A 6,991-nucleotide genomic window follows, 5' to 3' on the forward strand; every position below is an offset into this window, starting at 1 on the left:
CTTCTCCATATGCACTACGACATAAGCCACTAGAAAACTTAACCAAGTTTCCTATCTCTCACAAAGTTGTCACAAATACAACAAAGTATTGTGCAAGAAAACTCACAATTTCTGGAACACAAATATCCAGAGAAAAAATGTAGTGCCACTACGTATGCATTCAAAACATGCAAGAAATTCTCCCATATATTTCTCTATAGCATCAAATAGCTAAAACACGAACACGTTCCCGAACAATGACTCTAAGTCACGAACTGAGATAATATTCACACTTACTGGAGAGAAAAAACAAACTCAAATTCACCCATGGTAAAAAAAAACTTGTGTCAGCTATGGCTAACTTCCAAAAAAGGAGAAAAGAAAAATCAACGGCCTTGTTCACTATCTCCCGTAACTCACTAGATGTCAAGCAATTATCTGCTGAACTCATAAAAAAAGAGGAAAACAAAAGAAATAATGTGTTGTTAGTTCCTCCCATATTCAAAAAAGGATTTCACCTCCCTTGATAGCATTAAAACGCCAACGTATTAGTATATAAAAAATCAGTATCAGAAATATCATTATCACAAAATCACCAAAAAAAAATTGCTATCATCAAAATCATCAGTATCAGTACAGAAAATATCACCAATGTTAATGCTTGTCCATTCTCCAAGAATTCAGCACAAGATTCAGCAAAAGTTCAGCAAGATTCACCACAATTCACCAAGATTCAGCCAGATTCATCAAGATTCAGCAAAACTCATCCCCGTGAATCACTGAAATATTCTCCAAAGTTACAAAAACTCAACAAATAATTAACACAAGACTTCTCCCATTAACTCATCGTAATAATTCTCCTTGAATAATTATCTGTAATAATTATCAACTAATCTCCCATGAAATATCTCAAAATCTCTCGTAAATTATGTCTCCCGTAATGATAATTATACCTAAGCCACCCTTCCCGTGAACACAGCTCAAAGTATAACCAATTTACTTAATAATAACAATAATAATAACTCTCCATAGCAATAATTCTCTTGCAAAAATCTCAAGTAAGGGTGAAATTCAAATAGCATACAACAGTATTGCTGAATCCTATGACATACAATTTCTCCAGCATACACCATGACATAACACCATTGCCACACAACACAGATACAACACCAATCATTGCCATTTCAAAGTAATTTCTCCAACACAATAAAAAAAAATAATCTGTGTATCCCCCTTATATTTGTGTCTTTCAAGGCACAAAGAAACATATAACACATCCCGTGCATGTTAACTACTTTTCCCCTCATTCACGGAAAAGAAAAATCTCTTTTCTAAAAAAAAGACTCTACGGGCATTTCACTTCATCAACTTATCAATCAGCTGATGTCTTAGCATCCAATGTCAAGGCCAAATCCATACCCCAACACAAAGAAAAAAAAAAGGAAAAGGGGGAGTTCACCCCCAATGAGAAAAAAAAGGTTTCTCCCCCCCTGAGAACAACCCCTCAGTCAAGTGGCAGAACAGCCCGAGGCATACAACAGTTAGTACACCCCCAGCTCCCCTTGGAACATGGTCTTGAGGACACCCCCTCCCAAGGTATACACTAGTACCCTCCCCTGCACCATCTCTCGAGGGAGCCCAGTAGTACCCTCCATGCAACTATCCCCCCGAGGGATGCCAGTACCCTCTCAATGCAACGCGCCTCTCTGCAGAAATGTGCTGAGCCCGTAAAATTGTGGCCGCTGTGTCTCTAAGCCAAGTATGCTTATCTAAGCACAGTTCACATGCATAGAAAAATACACCCCTATGTTTTAAACAAAGACGAATACGTCTATTATAAACAGGCGTGAATAAAGAAAACACGACACTGCTACAATGGGCAAAGAAAAAACGTTTTGACCTCTTGAACCAACCCCATAGCCCTGAAATATTTAAATAAAAACCCTCTCCCTTTGATAAACAATAGTTTTTTAACACTCACCACTCCATAATGGGAAAAAAAAAGGACTCAAAATTCTCGTAAAACACGTAAATCTCGTCGGCACAATACAAACGCGATCGGCGAGATGACACCTAGCAACTGTCACTTACAAACCAAACTGAGTTGCTCTCACGACTCCCGCCCTGAAGAATCTCGGTACGAGCAAATTTGATGACCCTAATAGAAATTTCTTTCCTCATCCCCCCATCCCACGGATGGATATTTTCTCTACCCCTTTTCAGTTAGCAACCGAGATCTAACAATTTAACAATTTTCCACAATCCCACAAAGCTTTGTCGTTCGAAAACTATCGCTAAGCCATAACCCCTTTTATTTTCTAACTGGCCACCCATCTCTACATTGGCATTCCTAGGCATAGAAAAGAAAAAAAAAAACTTTTATACCCCCTCTTAACCGCCTGCCACCACTGTAAATGGGGGGATTCTCCCCCCATTATTCATAAGGTAAGCGTGAGACACGAGCGGAAGGCAAACCCACACACAGCATTACTCACACAGGCTCTCTCTCTCTCTCTCTCTCTCTCTCTCTCTCTCTCTCTCTCTCTCTCTCGGCAATCCCTCTCTCTCTCTCTCTCTCTCTCTAGCTCTTTCTCTCCATTCTAACAGGTAATGAAAATGAGAGAGTTACATCATAACATTAACGTTTATTAACAACTAATAAATAAATCAATCAATCAAGTAATCCAGTCTTACAGACTAACTCAAAAAACCCCGTAAATGTAACATGTCTGGTCACCAAAAAGTCTACACCCCTCTGGGAATTCTTTGTCCCCCGGCATTCCAGATCCGTCTGTTTCAAAGATACAGAACACATCCGGTAAGTACACACACAAGATTGACGACAGAGGTTTAAATATTGGATATCATCACAAAAATGTCAAACAGATAATAAGCCACTCTTTGGCTAAAGCACTTCAACAACCGGACACTAAAACACTGTTAACAAAAAACTCCCCCGGCGAACGCCACGGCATCTTTGCCTGTGACTTGAAGCCCTCTCAAAATCCCCCCATAGGCTTGGGTATGACACTCTTAAAGGGAAGAGGCACACACGCACATACGAACACATAGTTCGTTAGCGCCTCACGGTTCTAGCTGCATCCAGTTTCACAAAGGCACTTTGAGAAGAGTTCACAAACTGTCGTGCATTGACTTGTTGAACTAAGCATTTTTATCTCACGCCATCCCCAGAAACTCATTGTCAGCTACTCTCAGGTCGCCGCTCCTGCACTGTTCTCCACATTCCATAGGTCACAGAGAACACACGGACAATATATTATAATCAAAAAACCCTAGGCCTTACATATATATATATATATATATATATATATATATATATATATAGATATATATATATATATATATATATATATATATATATATATATATATATATATATATATATATATATATATATATATATATATATATATATATATATATATATATATATATATATATATATATATATATATATATATATATATATATATATATATATATATATATATATATATATATATATATATATATATATATATATATATATATATATATATATATATATATATATATAATATGTATTCATAATTTATAGGTGGGCCCTAATAACCTTACCACAAGAATATTACTGATCTGAATGAATGACCTAGAAATGTGAAATAAAAAGGAGAAGGAATAAGGCTGAAGGCCTTACTTTAGAGGGATTTTTGGGGTTAAAGTCATAGGATAACTAATATGATCTACTGAAGTGTTTTTGTCATAAACAGAGATGAAAAGTTGGTTTATGGCTCCGTTATTTCGTTGGGGTTGCAGTCTCCTCCGAAGTTGATCAGTGTAGATTTTTTTTTTCTTTTTTTTTTTAAGGGTTGCATTTGTCTTCCGAACATTCGCTGGGTCTCGACAAGTTGGTTGGCCCTGTAAGGCCGGTGTTGCTCTTCATCACAAGAACCGGCTAGACTTCCATTGGTCATATTCGGACTTCGGTTTCCAACCGTTGGTGATAATCTCATGAAGGCCGTCTACTTTCTGTCTGCAGACTGTCCCGTAGTAATACAATTAAAGATAGATCGATTTTCTGTGTATGAGTATGAAATTCTTGCGTTTTCGTATTTATTACGCCTGCTCAGATGTCACTAGGGGTATGCTAATCAGCATCTGCTTTCCGCGTTCTAGTTCTGTATAGATTTTTTCTTAGTACTGCTGTAGGAGAAGGTCTTCTCGACGTAAACGCCGACTATGGACTAGATCAGTGGTTCTCAACTTTTTTCACTCCATTCCCCTTCATGAAATCTCAACATTCGTGTGTCTCTCCTTCATTTTTCTCCCAAATCCCACCCCGCCAAAAAAAGGTAAAAGAAAAAAAAAAAAAATAAATAAATAAAATGTTGATGAAGACAACACCCTTGCTTTATTACGAAGTTGGCAGTCCTAATTATCTTATATTTGATAGATTTCTGTGATATGCTTAATTTACATCACTAGACTACAAAACACTAGCGGACAATAAAAAATTTGAATTTGGTTGGGAAAAAATTCAATTAACCTCTGCATGTTTTATCACACATCAGTGGGAAGGCTGATAATGTCTCTTTTCAGTCAGCTGACGATTCTGAGGTTGTGTCGCTGACAATGCACATCTCATGTTGGGGTCCACATCCAGGACAGTGATGCAAGTTTTTTTTTAATTCAGATTCCTAACATTATTTAGAAATGTATAGTTTGCAACAGCTCACCATGGGTCGCCTAAATTCTTGCCATGGCCCCCAGGTTGAGAACCACTGGACTAGATTCTAGTATTAGGGCAGCGCCTTGTGTTGGTGGCTTTCATGTACCTACACTGATGAGGTATACTGGATACGCTCTTACTCTTCCAGTTATTACTTGTCTCAATTGTAAAGATAAGACCTATACTGATTATCATAGTATCAACCGGTTGCTTGGCCCCTCAATTGAGATGTTGTGGCTGGAAATGCCTTTTACTATATGTTGTGGCTGGAAATGCCTTTTACGTATCGACATTGTTCTTAGCACTGTGGAAGCTACTGAAAGTTCGATGTATAGAAGCTTATTGTAATGCCATCCACCTGCCAAAGGAGTTTCTGTCCTTGTGAGATGAAAATGGCCTCCAATGGGTTGCCATGAATTTCTCCTGCACTATACCTTGTTCACTTAAGGTAGATTCTTGGATGAGCCCTATGCTTACGAGACGTTTGTTTGGCGGCCGCTGATTGGCTGGTATCGGGAGGTAGGCAGCTCCCAAACCAATCAGCGGCCGCTAAACAAACGTCTCGTAGGCATAGGGCTCGCCCAAGAATCTACCTTAAATGAACCTGCTATAGTTTCTCAGGGACCCGAGGGGACCTTCGGATGAGGTATAGACGTTATCCTGTGTGAATTCGATGATTTCCATATTCACTAGTTTCCTAACCAGGAAGAGAATAGGAGTTTCTATAAAAGGTACGGGGGAAATATGTGAAGGGATTGTTGCACCTTCTATCCATTATGGAAATAGATGATCTTTGTTGTATTCAAATCTTAGTTTAGTCCCATTTCTATCCGAGGTCTCCGTTTTAGATCTGGCACTGTGGTGCACTTCTGCTTCGTTATATCCCTTCTTTCTCAAGTCTTCCTTCACACAAGCTCTCCATCTCATTCTGGGCCTTCTTCTGCACTGCACTTCCATCTCCATACCATGCTTTTCAATTTGGTATTCTTCCCTTCTCAGTAGGCGTCCGTACCATCTCAGTCTCCCCTTCTGTACTGTCTTTGATATACTATTTCAAACACCTTTGTTGTCCCTCTTACATACTCATTCCTAATCCTATCCTCCCTCATTAACCTGACATCCAACTTAATATTCTCACCTCTGCTATGTCCATTTTCTTCTCCTTTGTTGTGTCATACTTGCCATTTCTGAACCATACAGCATAGCTGGTCTTACCACTGCCTTATGGAACTTTCCCTATATTATTAATTATATAGAGCTGGTGCTAGAAGAACTGAAAGGGTAACAAATGAGTAGATAAGTGGAAGTTGATAACGAGGGGAAAATGGAATCCCAAGTCTTTTTTTTTTTTTTTAATCTTTCGATTATGAGGTAAAGATTGAAACCGGTACATAATTAAAGAGAGTGTAGAAGGATAAGGGAAATAGTGGAACTGTGAGAGAGCGCATGGTAGATAAAACTGAATGGTGTACAGTAGAGAGCTTCATTGTGCTACTTATGAACCATATGGGTAGATGTATGAAGCAGCCAATATTATTGTACATTTCTGCATTTGAGGCTTATCATCAATTTACCTTTAGGCTCCTCAAAATTCACTTTTACTCCCTTTCAACAAGGATCTTAGATATTTCTCAAAAATTAAATATCGAAAAAAAAAAGATACCTGTAAAGTTGTCTGAAGATGTTAGACTGAATGTTATCGGTTGCTTGGATTGTGATTCTTGCTATATCGGTGAAAGTGGTCATTCATTTGTTAAACGGAAAAATGAACATATTTCAGCATGTACATTGGGGAATAATTATAGCTCTATAGCTAGACATGCTTCGGAAAAGTTTCATAGAATAAATTTTAACAATTGTCAGGTTGTGTGTAAGTTCTTGGACAGATCCACCAGAGGATGCATTGAAGGCGCCCTCGTTTCGTAAAATAATACCGTTTATGGAAGCTTGGGCATTGTTGAAAATAATATTATAAATGAAGAAATTTGTAAATTAGCTGGTTTTCGTAACTTTAGAAATGTAGTCAGTTGAATCTAAGTTATAATTTAGAACTAAATCACCCTGTCAGCTCTATAGCGGAAGACTCCAGGTTTCTTCCGCCAAGAAGGTCTAGCTAGAAGAATGATAGAATTGACAAGGGCCCAACAGCCTGTTTAAACAGTTTTACTTTCTGTAATGTTTTTTCCGCTTTATTTTGTTTCCTGAATTGTATATTATACTTCATTTTAGTGATCAAGTCCACAGCAGTTGGACGAAAGCTATAAACTCTGTACATATATATTT

This window comes from Macrobrachium nipponense, chromosome 8 (assembly GCF_015104395.2).
Source record: "Macrobrachium nipponense isolate FS-2020 chromosome 8, ASM1510439v2, whole genome shotgun sequence".
NCBI classification, from domain to species: Eukaryota; Metazoa; Arthropoda; class Malacostraca; order Decapoda; family Palaemonidae; genus Macrobrachium; species Macrobrachium nipponense.